Source organism: Tenrec ecaudatus, chromosome 11, assembly GCF_050624435.1.
Source record: "Tenrec ecaudatus isolate mTenEca1 chromosome 11, mTenEca1.hap1, whole genome shotgun sequence".
NCBI classification, from domain to species: Eukaryota; Metazoa; Chordata; class Mammalia; order Afrosoricida; family Tenrecidae; genus Tenrec; species Tenrec ecaudatus.
Genome location: NC_134540.1, coordinates 96227693 through 96245682, shown reverse-complemented (window position 1 = coordinate 96245682; position 17990 = coordinate 96227693). Strand labels below are relative to the sequence as shown.

Sequence of the window (17990 nt, the reverse complement as noted above, 5' to 3'; positions counted from 1 at the left end):
TTTGGGGAGCTATTTGCTTTCTTGCCATTCCAGCTTGTGGCTGCTTTCATTCCTTATGTTACGTCATCCTTCTCCCTTCAAGACGTCTGATGACACAGCGATTAAGAATTAAGCTGCTCGAAGCAGAGGCCTCTGAGCCGGGCGGACGCCCGCGGACCGTGCTCCGGCAGAGGAGCCCCTATGGGCCCGCCCGGGTTTCCTGCGCCTCGCCTCGCGAGCCCCGGCCTAGAGTCAGGATTGAGACCGCAAGATGGCTGACCAGGGCCTGGGGGGCATTAACCCCCTCCAACAAATGGTGGCCTCGGGCGCTGGAGCAGTGGTCACCTCGCTCTTCATGACGCCCCTGGACGTGGTGAAGGTGCGTCTGCAGTCCCAGCGCCCCTCGGTGGCCACCGAACTGAAGCCGCCCTCTAGCCTCTGGAGCGGCTCCTACACCAAATTGCCCTCCTCTCTCCAACCCACAGGGAAGTGCCTCCTGCACTGCAATGGTGTTCTGGAGCCCCTCTACCTGTGCCCACACAGCGCGCGCTGCGCCACCTGGTTTCATGACCCCACCCGGTTCACCCGCACCACGGATGCCTTTGTGAAGATTGTGCGGCACGAGGGCGCCAGGACCCTGTGGAGTGGCCTCCCAGCCCCCCTGGTGATGACTGTGCCTGCCACTGCCATCTACTTCACCTCTTATGACCAACTCAAGACCTTCCTGTGCGACCGAGCCTTGACCTCTGACCTCTATGCCCCCATGGTGGCTGGCACTCTGGCCCGCTTGGGCACCGTGACTGTGGTCAGCCCCTTGGAGCTGGTGAGAACGAAGTTACAGGCTCAGCACGTGTCCTATCGGGAGCTGGGCGCCTCTGTGCAGGCCGCAGTGGCTAGGGGCGGCTGGCGCTCCCCGTGGCTGGGCTGGGGGCCCACTGCCCTGCGGGATGTGCCCTTCTCAGCCCTGTATTGGTTCAACTACGAGCTGGTGAAGAGCTGGCTGAGTGGGCCCAGGCCAAAGGACCAGACATCCGTGGGCATCAGCTTTGTGGCTGGCGGAATCTCAGGGACGGTGGCAGCCATCCTGACTCTGCCCTTCGATGTGGTGAAGACTCAGCGCCAGGTCGTGCTGGGCACAGTGGAGGCTCTGAGAGTGAGTCCACCACGGGTTGACTCCACCTGGGTGCTGCTGCGGAGGATCCAGGCCGAATCGGGCACCAAAGGGCTCTTTGCAGGCTTCCTGCCCCGATCATAAAGGCCGCCCCTTCCTGTGCCATTATGATCAGCACTTAGGAGTTCCGCAAAAGCTTCTTCCAGAAGCTCAATCAGCAGCGGCTGCCAGGCCCTTGAAAGGGGCTCAGGGACTCCCATCTCCTCGGGTGGGCTGTGGGCTGAAGGAGACTGAGCCAAGTGCCTTTTCCTCAGCACCGAGGGTCAGGCCCTGTGGCTTCCCCCCACCGGACCATCCTCAGGCCCTCTTCAGACCGGGCCTTCTTCCTGCTGTCCCCCCACACCCCAGACTCAAGGATCCTCACTTTCTTACCCCCCCCAAGTTCAAGACCAAATTTGCTACCTTCTCCCCACCTCCCTGCCCCTGTATGTTTGCTGTAACTGGGCCTGCCTCAGTCCCCCCTACCTCTATTGATTCCTTACATCTGAAGATGATTTTTAAAAAATTTTTTAAAGAATTAAGCTGCTCATAGAAAAAACAGCACTTTGAAACCACCAATTGTTCCTGGAAGAAAAATTAGGATGGCTGATTCCATCTAGATTTACAACCTCATAATCCTATGGGACAGTTAGGCTCTGGCACACAGGGCCCCTGTGAGCTGGAAATGACTGGATGGCAATGAGTTTGGTTGGTTTCCATCTTCAAGCCAACATGGGTCTGGGCACGTTTTCCATATTGAATCCCTCTGACTTTCCCCATTCTGTTTCTTTTGCCCGCTCTGAAGAACCCTGAGACTACTTGGGCTCACTAGATACTCCAGTCATTTCTCCCTCTCAGTTCATTAACAGCCCTCATTACATCCTGAACCTTAACATCCCTTTGACATTAAGCCACATTCCAGAAATTAGGATATTTACACAGACGATCATTCTGTGTAAGCCCTAAGCTAAGAACAATGAATTCTTAGGATGTGGCCCTGCTGCATACTTGCCCTCGTGAAGTGATTATGGAAGATATGAGTGCTATAGAAGAGAAATCAGATGGTGTCCCAGATATTAGAAATAATAGCATCTAACAATAAATGAATCAATGGTATTTCTCAGGAATGGTAGGAAAGGCAGGGGGACATGTAGAGCTAATAGCAATGAGTACAAGAAAGAAGAAAATGTTCTAAAGTTGATTGTACAACTCTTCTTAATATGATTTATATTAAATTGTATTGAATTGAATGATGTTAATAATACACCAATACAACTGTTAAAATAAATGTAAAATAAAGCAAAAAATACACTTATATAATAACACAAAAATATTAAAAGGAAATATTACAGAAGGGGGGGAGGAATAGCATCTGAGGTCTTAAAGCCTTGTCTTAAAACAGTAGCCAGACACTCGAGGTGTAGCTAGGTCTGCACAGAAAGAGCACACTGGCCAGTGTGATCCAAAAATTGTGAGTAATATAATCCATGGTCAGAGGATGGAATTATAGTAGAGCTTAGATTCTGAGCACCACGTTTCCAGAAGGCTATGGATGACAGCAAAAGGCCAAAATCCATTTGCAGAATCACCATGTGGATTAAGCCTTCATTTCATTCCCTCTGAATGCTGACCAGGGACATGAATATTATTGCCATCAGACAGAGTGCATTAGAAAGTGGATTCCTCCCACCTGTCACATTCGCCCAGAGAGGGGCAGTCCTCCTTTGTAATTTTCCTGGGTGTGACCTTAATGGACATCACTGCACAGGTGGGCAAAGGGGGATGTGGTACAGCCATCAGTCACGTCTTGCCTGTCTTGGGGAGGCCCCTGAGCCAGCAGTGTAAGTTCCTCTGTTTCCCACAAGACACATATTCCATCGGGGCCTTATTCCCGGTATGGTAATCCTACCTGTACCTATGATGTCTTATTCTGCTCTGAACCAGGCATTTGTGACAGTTTCCACTGATCTCCCAAGTCCTTTTGGAAGTTCTTTACATCAGCAAATACTTGGACACCGTTGCAACCTTGTGCTAATGGTCTCCCAAATCTGGATAATACATCTCTCTCTTTACCTTGTCCCGTTTAAAATGTTAATAAATAGTCTCTTGACAAAGAAGACTGTGATTCTGCCAACCACACGAATGAAAAATAGAAATTAGAAGCAAACGAATGCATATCTCAAGAGCTAACTTCACTATTGCTAAGTCACTTTCATAAAGCGTTAGTAATATTTGGGGTCTCTTAAGCTATTAATTACACATGCTCACTTGTGTGCAATCATGCAACATAGGTACACAAAAAAGAGTTTTAGACAATATACTGTAAATGAGCTTCAAGTTACAGACAGACTCCAGCACATGTTTTCTATGAAATTATTTACGTTTATATTTTGAAAATTAATTCTTTCTGTGTGCACCTACTTAAAGTAATATCATACATATCTGTCAACTTCTTTTTCTTTTTGCCCCCTGCCATCACTGTGGTGGCATGCACTTTTTTTGCCTCTTAAGAAATGTAAGAGAGCTGGATTATCAAATTCCACCATTCCCTAAATTACACTTTGAAATCAATGAAGTGACTAATAAATAGCAATAATTGAAGCAAAAATGTTTCTTTGGACTGAGTTTTCAGAGTTTGCCTGTGTACTGATAAGAAGCATTCAGTAAATTAATTAACAGGATATTTTCTTAATTAATTCCCGAGTTGTAAGTTTTAAAATGAAGCAGTGAATCACATGTGATACTCAGAGCACTTTACAGATCAGGGATGTGATGGGTAAGGCAGAGGGACACGTGAGGGTGAGAGAAGTTATCAGAACACATCTTTTTAATTTCCTCAAATTACCACTTGAAAATAAGGTACCACTGGCTCATCTCTTCCTCTAGCACCGATGAAACACATAACTTTCCTCTAGTTCTTGGATGCTTCCTTCCCCTCACTATCATGATCCCAAGTCTACCTTACAAATCAGATTAGACCAGAACATGCACACTGCAACACAGGGAATCCAGGATCGATAAACCCTTCAGGGCCAACAATGAGAATAGACAATAGAGATACTGGGAGGATTAGGGGAAGGTGGGAGGAGAAAGGGGGAATGGATCACAAGGATCAGCATATAACCCCCTCCCAAGGGGACGAAAAAGTGGGTGAAGGGTGACAGGGGACAATGTAAGATATGAAAATAATAATCTATAACTTATCAAGGGTTCATGAGGTAGGGAGGGTGGGGGAAGGAGGGAGAAAAATAAGGAGCTTATATTAAAGGCTGAAGTAGAAAGAAAATGATGATGGCAGCATACGTGCAAATGTGCTTAACACACTGGATGAATGTATGGATTGTGAGACACAAGAGCCCTCAGTAAAAGTATTTAATATTTTTTTAGAAATCATAACACTATCCTGTTTGATGAGTAATAGACCTTTGCCTGGAAAATAAAGCTGCTTCCCCCAAATTTACAACAGATTCATAATTACTTTTCCCTTAAATGAACATGAATTCTCCACATTATATAAAAAGAAGACATAAGATTTTGGTAAAGTGGTAATCAATCTCTCAGTTCCATACTTATGTTAACTATAGTATCAACAGGTTTACAGAGGAATTTTTAAATAGCCATTAACATACATTAATCTCAACATCTATTATGAGGATTTTCAACATGTTATGGTATCAGCTTTTTGGAACTCCAAAAATATAATCTCAATAGATGTTTTGCATTTTTCAAAAGGTCTTTCTTTTCGCCCCCTGCCATCACTGTGGTTGCATGCACTTTTTTGCCTCTTAAGAAATGTAAGAGAGCTGGATGATCATATTCCACCATTCCCTGGACATGTGTTCTCCCCTTACAACGATCCCCATGAAAGTTTAGCACCCCAGGTCAACACGGCTAAATCAAAAAGCATTGCTGTTCGGTTCCAGTTCACACACGCACAAGCTTATTTCAGACAAAATGTGTCAAACGTCTCTGTGTCGGTAGACAGCTGCAGACAAGTTCCCTCAGTAATTAACTTGCTTCAACCTCATTAGTGTCCCTTAAAATATAAGAGATCCAATCAACACAGTGACTTCTAAGGAGATCTGCTGAGCCGATTCAATTCACGAAAAAGAAAGGCCATCTCAGAAGGTTATGGTGATTGTCTTTGGGATCCTGAAAGAGTAATCTTGATAGATTTTCATGGAGGACAAAAGTTGATTATGAAGGCTTATTGGGAAGAAATTTGAAGAGAATTGAAAACTGCATTGGTGACCAAAAGGGCAGGAAAGTTTTGTTGAGGACAAATCTGGAAAATGCATCTGCTCCTTCTTCAAGGGTAGGAAGGGCTGTCCTAATAGAATTGCATTGGGAAACCTTACCTCATCCACCCTACTGTGCTGATCTTCAAGTTTCAGATTTCGTTTTGTTCCCCTAAAACAAAGAATATTGGGAATGAACATAATTTGGGTCACATAAGAATTCCAAAACTTCTGTTTGATGTAGTGTAAATTGGGGTGCATAGAAGCATTAAGGGAAATGTTAAAGAGATGGAAACATATATCATTGCTTCAGAATTATATAAAAAGTATATTTATATGAAGTATATGTAAATTTATAGAAATACATATCTATATATAAAAGTTATATATAGAAAGAATATATAAACTCATAGATATATAAGGTACACATATAACTTTCTATATATATTTAAATATATACATGAAGCTATATGTGTGTGTATAGGTGAAGGATTGTTGAGAACCAATAGCCTCATATTTTTATTTAATAAAGTTTCCTATGATTTTAAGCAATACTTTCTAAACAGTACATCCACATCTGTGTTATAAACGTAAAAAGAGTCAGATATGTTTTCGTCTTCTAAGTTCTAATATCACTCTTGCTGATAATGCATGCCTAGTTGACACCTGTTTACATTCACTCATTAATTTGCCACACAAATTTTTATTACATGCTTACTATGTGCCAAGTAGTCAATAATACATAAGATTCTACTTTCGTTTTAGTAAGAGAGACACTGAGGAAAGACAAAAGCAAACAAAAAACTACACAGCTGTCACAATACCTATTTTAAGAAGAAAGTATCAGAAGTAAGAAAGCGTTCTGTGCACAAGGGTTTTTTCTATTATTAAAAAAAAAGCTCATAGCTGGCGGCAGGGCCTTGTGACATTATGGATTCTTATAAGCAGCAAAAGAAGTGTACATTAACTGCAGAGTCCTCCAGAGGGGCCTCATTTCAACACAGTTCTGTGGTGACGAGGCGCTCCGGTCTCCTTACAAAGCTCGGCTGCAGTGGGATCGCCCCTCTGGCAGTCCATTCCTTTCTCCCCAGCAGCCTCATGGGAAGCAGGAACCTAGAAGGAAAGAGAAAATTGTTAACTCCCAGGGTAGACGGGATAAATAAGGCTTGATTGTGGTAAACTGGCCAGCTTTCTTTTTCTGTGTTAAGACATCTTAACAATGAAATCTCTAATCTACAGCTTTTAACTCTAAAATCTAAACTCTTGAGGACTATTGTAAAGACTCTGATGTAAAAAAATAACCACATGCCAAACAGAAAAACCACTGGCATGTTTCAATGTTGTTGTTTTTTTAATTAGAAAATGTGTGCTTATCTAAGAAAATTGAGAAAAGTAGCAAAAATTAGTGACTCAGAGTTCCAACACACTAATGGAACCAAATTTAAAATTGAGTTTGACATCTTTGGGGGGAGGGTCAAAAGCTATGAAGACACAGAAGCTATGAAGACAGAAAGATCGGAAATTATCGAGGAGGCTATAGTGTCAAGGCAGCTATGGACTCTGGCAATGGAGGGGAGTGAGCTACACCTGGAAATCTGCCTGTCTCTCTGACTCAAGGCCTGATGAGACATCCGGTGGCCATTGTGTCACCACAGCACAGGTGGGTGACTGAAGATAGGACCGTGTCTGAAACAGAAGAGATCAAATTTGGTTCTCCCCAAATCAGCTATGAGACCACTGAAAGTTGTTTTGTTACTTGTTTAGCCCCAAATCAAAATGAGAGGAAACAACGGCCAACATCTATTCGTGATTAGAATGCAGAATATATGAAGTATGAATCTAGGAAAATTGGAAGCCATCAAAAGTTAAACAGAATCCATCAAGATGGAAAGTATTAATGTGCTGACATGCATTGATATTGGCCATTTTGAATCACTCATAGGGTTTACAGTACTGGCCATGACAAATGCCAGAGCAATGCGATCATATTCGTCGTCTAAAATGACATGTCAAGCTCTGTCTGAAGAACAATGCTGCCTGTGATAGGCTAATATATGCATACAAGGAAATCCAGTTAATAGAACTATTATTCAAATGATGCACCAGCCACTGCCAGTTTGTTGGGCTGTGGTGGCTTGTGTGTTGCTATGACAGGGGAAACTACGTCACTGCTCTTTCACATGCCAGCGGGGTCACCCAAAGTGAACAGGTTACAGTGGAGCTCCCGACGAAGAAGAGACAAGGGAGAACGACTCCACTCCCACTTCAAAACACATAGCTGCTGAGAACCTCATGCATAACTTTGTAGCATTGTCGGATACAGAGGCCTAACGAATGAAAAGTAGACCATTGCTGGAATTGATGGTGAAGTGTCTACGTGACGTGAGTTGGGTAAAGCCTGTAAGCGTGGAACCTTTCCTCGCTGGTAGGACAAAACTCCAATACAAAGAAACAACCGCAAACATCTGTTCATGATCAGAACTTGGAATGTGCGAAGTACGAAGCTATAAAAATTGTAAGTCGTCAAAAATGAAATTGAACACATATAGATTGATACTTAGGGTCTAGGTACTCAACCTGTGGGTCGCAACCCCTTTGTGGGGTCAACGGACTGTTTCACAGGGGTCACCCGATTCATAACAGTAGCAAAATTACGGTGATAATGTAGCAACGAAAATACTTTTATGGTTGGGGGGTCACCACAACATGAGGAACTGTATGAAAGGGTCGTGGCATTAGGAAGGTTGACAACCACTGGACTTAACTTGACTAATACTGGGCATTTTGAATAAGAAAATCATATGATTGACTCTACTGGGAATAAGACAACAAGCACGGTGGCAACACATTCACTGTCAAAAAGAACATTGTAAATATCAACCTTGAAGCAAAATGCTATCTATGAGATGATTTTATCTATCCTCCTTCAAGGAAATTCAATCAATACAAGTATTGTTCAGAATTCTACATCGACCACAATCATTGGAATGAAGAACTTGAAGAATTCTACCAACAACTTCAGTTAGAAATTGTTGAAATATGTAATCAAGATGAATTGATAATTATCAGTGATTGGAATGCAAAAGTTAGAGACAAAGAGCAAAGAATAGTAGTTGGAATGTAGACTTGGTAATAAGAACCAAACTGGAGATGGAATGATAGCTTTTTGGAAGACCAACGACTTATTCATAGAAAACATCTTTTTTTTCAACACGCAAAAGGTGACTGTACACGTGGACTTCTCCAGATGGAACACACAGAAATCAATTCGACTACTTCTGTGGGAAGACCCGATGGGAAGTTCAATATAAATAGCTAAAATCAGGCAAAGAAAAGGGCTGACTGTGAAAGACAATCAATTGCTCATATGTTGTAGTTGTTAGGTGCCAATGAGTTACCTCTGGCCCATAGCAACACTATGCACAACAGAACGTGCATCGCACGTTTGTCCCTACGCCTGAGCCTGTGGATGCAGTAACCATGGCATTGAATCTCAGCTCCAGCCTGCGTCTTTTTCCCTGCTCCTCCCCTTCACTAAACATGGTGTCCTTCTCCATGGATTTGCCTCTCCTGACAACATGTCCAAAGCATGTAAATCAAAGTTATGACATCCTTGCCTCCAATACAGATCCGTTTGTCCTTTTAGCTGTCCATGGTGCGTTCAATATTCTTCTCCGGGAAAACAATTCAAATGCATTCATTCTTTCACAGTCTTCCCTCGTCAATATCCAACTTTCACATGCACACGATGCAACGGAGAATACCATGGGTTGAGTCAGTTTCACTTTAGTCCACAAAGTAACATCTTTGCTCTTCAATACTTTCAAGAGAGAGAGCTCTTGTGCAGCAGATTTACCTAATGCAATACATCCTTTGATGTCCTGACTGCTGCTTCCATGAGCATTGATTGTGGATCCAAGTAAGACAAAATCCTTGATATCTTCCACCTCTTCTCCGTTTATCAAGAGGATTTTGGTTTTCTTTACACTGAGTTGCAATCCAGACTGAAGGCTCCAATACTTGATCTTCATCAGCAGATGGTTCATGTCCTTCTCCCTTGCAACCAGCACGGAAATATTACCTGTGTACCTCAGGCTGTTGGGTTTTGTTTTTGACTTTTTACAAATCATTTTACTGGGAGCTCACCTCAGGTTGTTGATAAGCCTTCCTCCAAACCTGATGCTGCACTGTTCTTCCTAAAATCCAGCTACTCTGATGGTTTGCTCAGCATATGGATTGCAAGGTGAGGTAGTTAGTTTATTGTGCCAACATAGCCAGTAAACACGTGGGGTTATTTGAAGGGTTGAGGGATAGATGGCTCAGGGAGCCTCGCCTTTCTAGTTCTCAGATCTCTTGCTTTATGCTGGTCAGACCAGGGTGCAGCTGCCTTAGCCAGTTCCATAATTCAACTGGCAAGGCTCACTTCCTGCAAGACATCCCCAAGGAGAAGTTGCATGGACCTACCCTGATGCAGCCCTGGGTGCTGGAGCACCTGTGTGGAGACCCCTGCCAGTGCTGAGATGCTTATACATTCACTGACTCGGCTTTCCTCCTGCAGTCGGCATCATTGTGTCTGTTTTGTGAGATGGAGGAGGACTTTGTGGATTGGTGTTGGACCTATGGGTTAATGGGTTAATGTTGAACTTGTGGGCTTGGGCAGCACTGGGTTGGGATGTTTTCTTGATGCATACTTACCCTTTAGATAAAACTCTCTTTTATACATGAGTTTCTGTGGATTTGTTTCTTTAAAGTACCCAAACTAAGACACACAGTATCCTGAGAGGATACAGCCTGACACATACCTTTTCTGATTTTAAGTGATGCAGTATTCCCTTGTTCTGGTTCTACAACTGCCTCTTGATCCATGTACAAGTTCTGACTGAGCACAATAAAATGTTTCAGAATTCCCAATTCATTTCAAAGTTATCCAAAGTTTATTATGGCTCACAAAGCTGAATGGCTTTGCACAGTCAATGGAACAAAATAAACATCCTTCTGAGATTTTCAGTGTGGAGCTAAGATCCTTCTGCCATCAGCAGTGATATCCCTTGTTCCAAGTCCACGTCTGATTCAAGGCTGAACCTCTCACAGACTCCAGGCAATGTCCCGATACAACTGTTATTGGGTGATCTTCAGCCAAATTATATTTGCATGTGATATCAGTAATATTTTTTCTATGGTTTGAGCATTCTACTGATTAACCTTTCTCTGGAATGGGTACAAATATGTATTTCTGCCAGTCAGTTGGCCAAGTAGCTGTCTTGAAAATTCCCTGGCCCAGATGAGTGGGTGTTTCCCATACTTCTCAGTTTTCTGAAGCATTTTAATGGGTATTCCCTCAATTGCTGGAGCCTTGTTTTTGACTAATGAATTCAGTGCAATTGAAACTTCTCCCTTTAGAACCATTGGTTCTTGCTCAGACTACCTCCTGAAATAATAAACTTTCCACTAGTTCTTTTTGGTACAGTGACTCTGTGTATTCTTTCCATCTCTTCTTAATGCTTTCTTCATCATTCAATATTTCTCCTACAGAATCTTTCAAAGCTGCCATTTGAGGTTTCGAATTTTCTCTTGACTTCTTTCCATTTCAGACACGCTTAACATGTGCTTCCCTTTTGTTTTTCTAATTCTAGGTCCTTGCACATGCGTTCTAATATTTGGCTCTATCTCCTCAAGCTGCCCTGTAAAATCGTCTAGTCAGCTCCTTGACTTCATCCTTTCTTCCATTTGTTCTAGCTACAAGTAATGGCAAGTTTCAGTCTCTTCTGACATCCACTTTGATTTTTCTTTCTTTCTTATCTTTTTAATCATTTTGCTTTCTTCATGAATGATGGTCTTGATGTATTCCTATAGCTCATCATGTGTTCTGTCACTAGTTTTCAATGTGTCAAATCGTTCTTGAGATATTCTCAAAATTCAGATGCGATAGATTCAAGGTCATAATTTGGCTCTCAGGGACTTGGTTAAGTTTTCTTCAGCCTTATCTTGAGCTTGCATCTGAGCAATGATATTTGTTGCACAGTTTTAGCTGCTGATATTGAGCTTCCTATTGAGTCTTCCCAGAGACTTAGTGAATTTGATTTTGGTATATTCCAGCTGAGGAAGTCTATGTTTTGTGTTGTTGAAAAAGGTATTTTCTATGAACAAGTCATTGGTTTTACAGAATTATATCATGCAATCTCCAGCTTCATTTCTATCACCAACTACATATTTTCCAATCACTGTTTTTTCTCTTTCTTGATAATTTGTGCATTCCAATCACCAAAAACTATCAATACATCTTGATTGCATTTTGATTGATTTCCCACTGAAGTTGATAGAATTCTTCAATTTTTTTCAGCACTGACTTTTGTGGTTGGTGAATAAAGTTGAATAATAGTTGTATTGATTGGATTTCCTTGAAGGAGAATAGATAGAAACCGAACACAGATAGCATTGAACTTCATAATGGATTTAGCAAAATCTTTTCAGTTAATGAATGCCATGCCAACTCCTCTTGATTGTGTTATACCCAGTTTAATAAAGCATATGATTGTCTGATTCAACCTGGTCAATACCAGTCCACTTTAGCTCCCTTATGAGCATGATATCAATCTTCATACATTACATTTAATTTTTGACCATTTCAATTTTCCTAAATTCCTATTCCACACACTCCAAGTTCCTATCATTAGAATATTTCTGCAGCAGTTTCTCTTTGCCTTGAGTTTTGCACCATTGGCAAATGAAGATCCCTAGGGCTCCACTTCCACAGACTTTATGTCACTATGATCAACAACTCTCCAAGCCATCCTCTTCAGTCATATTGTGAGTGCCCTTAGGGGTTCATCTTCCAGTAGTATCTCTGTTAATGTTCTGCTTCCTTTGTCTAGACTTTCCATATTTGAAAATATTTTCAAGCTATGTATAAGGTTTTCAACGGCTTCGTTTTTCCAAAATGGGGAGCTGAGCCCTTCTTTGTTGTCTGTTCTTAGTCTGGAAGCTCCGCTGAAACTTGTTCACGTTGGGTGTCCCTGACGGCCTTTGAAATGCGACTGACATAGCTTCCAGCATCACAGCAACACACTCGCCAACACAATACCATGAACTGACAGAAAAGTGATATGCTCATATGGAAGTTCAGGTTAAGTTGAAGAAAATTAAAACAGTCCATCAGAGCCAAAATACAAGCATGAGTATATCTCGCCTGAATTTTTTTTTTAATCATTTTATTGGGGGCTCGTACAACTTTTATCACAATCCATACATACATCAATTTGGTCAATCACATTTGTACATTTGCTGCCATCATCATTCTCAAAACATTCGCTTTACACTTGAGCCCTTGGTATCAGCTCCTCATTTCCCCCCTCCCTCTCCACTCCCTCCTTCTTCATGGACCCTTGATAATTTATGTTATTTATTATTTTGTCATATCTTACACTGTATGTTGTCTCCCTTTAACCACTTTTTTGTTGTCCATCCCCCAGGGAGGAGGTTATATGTAGATCCTTGTAATCGGTTTCCCCTTTCCAACCCACCCTCCCGGTATCGCCACTCTCACCACTGGTCCTGAAGGGATCATCCATCCTGGATTCCCTGTGTTTCCAGTTCCTATCTGTGCCAGTGTACATCCTCTGGTCTAGCCAGATTTTTAACGTAGAATTGTGATCATGATAGTTGGGGGTGGAGCGGAGTGGGGAAGGAAGTATTTAGGAACTAGAGGAAAGCTGTATGTTTCATCTTTACTACACTGTACCCTGACTGGCTCATCTCCTCCCCGAGACCCTTCTGTAAGGGGATGTCCAGTTGCCTACAGATGGGTCTTGGGTCCCCAATCTCTACTCCTCCTCACTCACACTGATTTTATTGTTTGTTCTTTGATGCCTGATACCTGATCCTTTAGCTACTTCATGATCACACAGACTGGTGGGCTTCTTCCATGTGGGCTTTGTTGCTTCTGAGCTAGATGGCCCCTTGTTTACCTTCAAGCCTTTAAGACCCCAGACACTACATCTTTTGATAGCCAGGCACCATCAGTTTTCTTCACCACATTTGCTTATGCACCTATTTGTCTTCAGTGATCATATCTGGAAGGTAAGCATGCAATGATATGATTTTTTTGTTCTTTGATGCCTGATAACTGATCCCTTCAGCACTTCGTGATCACACGGGCTGGGTCTCACCTGAATTTTGAGAACATCTAAAAAACTGATTTGACTCATTAAACATTAATGACAGATACCTGATGAACTATGGGAGAGCATCAAGAGGATCATTCATAAAGAAATCAAAAGGTCATTAAAAAGGAAATAAATTAAAAATTAAAGTGGACCTCAGAAGAGGCTTTGAAACTTGCTTTCAATTGTAGAGTAGCTAAAGCAAATGAGAGAACTGATGAAGCCAACAGCTGAATAGAAAGTTTCAAAGGACAGATTGAGAAGACAAAGTAAAATATTATAATAAAAGATGCAAAGACCTCGTGTTAGAAACTAAAGTTAATGATGAAGAAGTTGAAGAATTCTATCAACTTCTTTAATCTGAAATTGATTTCACATGTATTCAAGACTCATTAACAATTTGGAGATTCGAATGCAAACGTTGAAAAAAAAGGAGGAAGGAGTAGTAATTTTAAGCATAGCCTAGGTGATGGAAGCACACCTGGGGATCATATGATAGAAGTTTGCAAGATCAGTGACATCTTATTTCAACAATATAAATTTTGACTTTACAAGTGCACTTCCTCAGATGTAATTGAATCTGCCTGTGGGAAGATGGGGGAGAAACTCGATATCTTCAGCCAAAACAAAGTAAGGCTGACTGTAGAGCAGACCATCCATTGCTCATGTGTAGGTTCAGGTTGCAGCTGAAGAAAAAAAAATTAAAGTCCATGAGAACGAAAATGTGATCTGGAGGTTATCCCATGCAAATTTCAAGATCATCTCAAGAGTATGTTTTTTCCATTAAACACAATGAAAGAAGATCTGATCGGCTGTGGCATTGCATCCAGAACATCATACATGAAGAGAGTAAAAGGTCATTAAAAGACAGGATAGAAAGGAAACATCAAAGTGGATGTCTGAAGAGACTCTGAAACTTGCTCTTGATTGTGGAGCAGCTAAAGCAAAGGGAAGAAATGATGAAGTAAAAGCGTGAAGAGGAACTATCTAAGGGCACAGCTCGAGAAGACAAAGTAAAGTATTATAATAACATATGCAAAGACGTGGGGTTAGAAAATTAAAAAGGAAGAGCATACTCAGCATATATCAAGCTGAGAGAACTGAAGAAAAATTCCACCTTGGCCTGCAATATTGATTGATTGAATGTTGCAAAATATTGAACGATGCGGAAAGCATCAAGAGAAAATGGGAGGAATACACAGAGTCACTGTACCAAAAAGAACTGCTAGACAATCAACCATTTCAAGAAGTAGCATATGATCATGATCCAATGGAACTAAAGGGGAAAGTTCAAGCTACACTTAATGTATTAGTGAAAAGCAAGGTTGCATAACTGGACAGAATGCCAGTTGAATATTTCAACGCATTTATGTGGTATAGTGGTTGTAGGTTATGCTGCCAACTGCAAGCTCAGCAGTTCGAACTCACTAGCTGCTTAGTAGGAGAAAGACAGGGGCTTTCCACTCCCATAAAGAATTATAGTACTGGAAACTCACAAGAACCTTCCACCCTGTCCTATAGGATCACTATAAGGAAGTAGGAATGGACGTGATTTCAGGGAGTGCGGAATTTTGGTTGGAAGAAGCACTGGAAGCCCTCATTTACTTAAGCCAAAATAGCCGGAAGGCAGCTAGCTCCCTGATCAATTGGCTGGAAGAATTCCATATGTGTACCCATTCCCAGGAAAGGCAGCTCAACAGAATTCAGAAATTATTAAACAATAGCACTTATATCCAAGGCAAGTAAAGTCTTGCTGAAGATTAAATAATGGTTGCAGCAGTTCATCTAGAGCAGAGGTTCTCAACTGTAGGTTGCAACCCCTCTGAAAGTTGAACGACCCTTTCACTGAGATTGCCTGATTCATAACAGTAGCAAAATTTCAGTTATGAAGTAGCAACAAAAATAATTTTATGGCTGAGGGTCACCAGATGAATAACTGTATGAAGGGTGATGGCATTAGGAAGGCTGAGAACCACTGCTCTACAGGGCGCTGCTGGAAATCTGAGCTGGATAAAGCAGAGGACATGGAAAGGGGGAAATAATGGCTGACATCAGAAGGATCTTGACTCAATGCAAAGAACACGAGAACAATATTTACTTGTGCTTCACTGACCGTGCAAAGGCGTTTGGCTGTGTTGATAGAAATTAAAACTATGGATAGTATTAAAAAGACTGGGGATTCCAGAACGCTCTATTGTGCTCCTGTGGGAACTGTATGTGACCAACAGGCAAGGGGATATCGAGGGGTTGGAAGTCGGGAAAAGTGTGCGTCAGGGTTGGCTCCTTTTACCATACGTATGCATCTGTATGCTGAGAAAATAATACAAGAAGTTGGACTATGGGAAGAAGAGTGCAGCATCAAGATTGGAGTAAAGCTTTTTAATAACCTGTAGTATACAAATGACATGACCTTGCTTGCTGGGAAGGCGGGGAGAACTTGAAGCACTTGCTGAGGAAGATCAAAGATTGCAGACTTCAGTATAAATTGCTATTCAATAGAAAGAAAACCCAAATGGTCAGAAATGAATCAATAGACAACATCATAAGAAATGTAAAAGATTGAAGTTTTCAAGAATTTCATCTTGCTTACATCCACAATCAACGCTCATGGAAGCACCAGTCACAAAATCAAAAGTTGTATGGCACTGAGCAAATTTTCTGCATAATACCTCTTCAAAGTGTTGAAGAACAAGGATCTCACTTTAGAACTAAGGTGCACCTGCCCCAAGCCATGATATTTTTAATTACCTCAATTGCATGTGAAAGGCGTGCATTAAATAATGAAGTTTGGAGTAAAATGGATATATTTGAATTATAGTGCCGACAAAGAACATTGAAAGTACTATGAAATTCCGGCGGGGGGGGGAGGGGGACACACACACAAAGAAATCGATCTTTGAACGAGTACAGCCAGAAGGTTCTCAGAAACAAGGATGGAGATTTCATCTCATAGACTTCAGCTATATTATCAAAGAGGCAAGTGCATGGGGAAGGACCTTATTCTTGTTAAACTGGAGGGGGAGCACACAAAAAGAAAGACCTGCACCAAGATGGATGGACACAGTGGCTGCAACCATGGCATCAAATACAACAACAATTGTAAGAATGGGACCGCAGTGGGCAGTGTTGCTGTCACTCGTGCACAGGGTCCCTACGACTCTGAGAGGACTTGGCAGCACCTCAGAACAAGAACCCCCATTTCATAGCCCAGTTATTTTGTTGTTTGGGTTGTTGCCAGCATGTCTTTTCAATAATGGAAATCAAGGGAAACATTTTAAGTGATGAATTGTGATCCAATGATATGTCTTAAGTAGATTCTGGTTGAAGATTGATGGAATGAAGTCCATTTCTTTGGGTGCACGCTGTTTTCCTGGTCCTCACCAGGCAGAAGCATATGCTACAACCGAGACTGCAGCTTCCCAAGGAAGCGGAGAGGTTGAAAATGTTGGTGGACCATATCTGCCTTATGGGTCAAGAAAAGGTTAACTGAGATAATCAGGTGGTATCTCTTTTCCTTGCACCTAAAAGTGACTAAATCTTACTTTCTGGGTGGCTGATCTCAGATTATTAAATTTAATAAGTTTATGTCACTGCTTTCTTGAAAAACACCTTATTTTATTTGATCCAGCCAGTCGCTTGAAGCCTGTCAGTACTGCAGTTGACTGGTATGGTTGGTACCTGAGGCAGGTGAATGAACCAGGGTGGAGTCTAACTGGATAAGGCTGCCAATTAGATAACACCACCTGGGGTTATTGGGCATGGAGCAAAGGAATATGAAGTCCAACCCACGGAAGACCTCAGAAGAAGACCTGGAGCAATCTACCCAAAGGGAGGCTCACAGCAAGAATCAAACAACGAACAAGCAACATACAGGAACGGTTTAGATCAATGTTCTCAAAGTGGGAAATACTACCCCTGGGATGGGTTTGGGTGGTGGTGGGTGTGAAGGAACAGTGGACCACTGACACAATCCACAGAGGCTTCAAAAGCAGACACATCCCTTGTTCTGATCGAGAGTACAAGTGTTTTCCATTGCCTGGAGAATTCTGATTGCTTATTTTTCTGAAAAGGGGCCAGAAGGCCAAATAAGATTGGGAACCTGTGGTTTGTATCATGGACCATGGTGCCAGGCTGTTTAGGTAGAAAACGGATTCTCCTGCTTAGTGGCTGCCTAACTTGGGCAATTGATTTCATTATCCTGTGGCTCACTTTCCTCCCCTGCACCATGTGGAGTTGTCTCATGGGCTGGTCAGTAACTAGTTAAAAATAATCATAACAATTGCCTTCAAGTCAACACCAATTCATGGTGAGCCTATCAGTGTGAGGGAAAAAAAACATATTGTATATGGTCTTCCAAAGTAAATCACTAGACATTTCTTCCAAGGTAACTCTGTTTAGACTTAAAATTCCAACCTTCCAGTTAACAACCAAGCACATTAACCATTTGCATCATCTAGGGACTCC

The 17990-nt window shown here is 41.9% G+C and overlaps 1 pseudogene; it reads left to right on the top strand.

Moving 5' to 3' along the window:
* The first annotated feature begins 250 nt into the window (after positions 1–250).
* LOC142460834 (mitochondrial glutathione transporter SLC25A39 pseudogene) lies at positions 251–1234 on the top strand (annotated as a pseudogene).
* Positions 1235–17990: the final 16756 nt, after the last annotated feature.